Genomic DNA, 1,250 nt, shown 5'->3' with positions numbered 1-1,250 from the left:
ATTTCAATAATAGTGTTGATGTAAAATTTTGAAACATTTAATTTCAGCTGTAATGCAGCTCTATAGAAGACAGTAGTCATTCAGATCAATTCAGTTCAGTGTTAATTCAGTTCTGTTGATTCGATTAATTAATTATGATACAAGTTCAATTTAGTTCTGTTGATTCAGTTCTGTTTAATAACTGTCAATTGTAAAATTCATCAGTTGAAACAATGAATTCAATTCAGTTGTGAAACAGCTCTACAGAAGACAATAGTGTCAGTATTCAGATTAATTTAGTGCATCATTGATTCAGTTCAGTTCTATGTTGATTCAGTTCAGTTCAAAAACTCAATGTCGCAAGATTATGAAACAAGTTCAGTTCAGCTTTGATTCAATTCAGTTTTTAGTAACTGTCAGTTGCAAAATTATGAAACAAATACTTTTGTTCAATAACTGTTAATTTTGTAAAATTCATCAATTATGAAATGATAAATTCAATTCAGCTATAAAATGACTTTAAAGAAGACAGTATCATTATTCAGATCAATTTGGTTCAATGTTGATTCAGTTCTGTTCAACAGTGTCGATGTTGCTAAATTAATCAGTTATGAAACATTCAGTTCTACATTTATTTAATTCAGTTCATTGTTGATTCAATTCAGTTTAGTAACTGTCAAAGCTGCAAAAATCGTCAATTATGAAACATTCAATTCGGTTCAATAAATGTAAATGTTGCAAAATGAATCCATTATAAAACAAGTTCAGTTCGATATTGATTTAGTTCAGTTAATTGATTCAATTCAGTTTAGTAACAGTGTCAATGCTATAAAATTAATCAATTACGAAACGATGAATTCAATTTAGCTTTAAAAAACTTTACAGAACACAATAGTGTCATTATTCAGATCAGTTAAATTCCATGTTGTTTCAGTTCAAGTTGGTTCAATTCCGTTTAGTTACAGTATCAGTGTCACAAAATTAATCAATTATGAAATGAATTCAATTTCATTTCATAGCTCTACAGAAGACAATAGTGTAATTATTCAGATCAATTCAGTCCAGTGTTGATTCAGTTCACTTCAATAGCTGTCAGTGTTGCAAAATTCATCAATTATGGAACAAATTCTGTTCCATTCAATAACCATGTCAATGTTGTAAAATTCATCAGTTGAGAAGTTCAGTTCAATGTTTATTCATTTCACCCCAATAACGTAGATTGATCAAATGATTCGGTTCAGTTCAATGTTGATTCAATTCTGTTCGATAAC

At 28.8% G+C, this 1,250-nt stretch overlaps 1 pseudogene; it reads left to right on the top strand.

Annotated features, from left to right (window-relative positions):
* LOC107567341 (ryanodine receptor 3-like) overlaps positions 1-1,250 on the top strand; it is a 151,036-nt pseudogene that overhangs the window by 130,230 nt on the left and 19,556 nt on the right.

Source organism: Sinocyclocheilus grahami, unplaced genomic scaffold (assembly GCF_001515645.1).
Source record: "Sinocyclocheilus grahami isolate Dianchi unplaced genomic scaffold, SAMN03320097.WGS_v1.1 scaffold1149.1, whole genome shotgun sequence".
Taxonomy (NCBI): domain Eukaryota; kingdom Metazoa; phylum Chordata; class Actinopteri; order Cypriniformes; family Cyprinidae; genus Sinocyclocheilus; species Sinocyclocheilus grahami.
The sequence above is the reverse complement of the archived record's forward strand: the minus strand, read 5'-3'. Positions and strand labels throughout refer to the sequence as shown.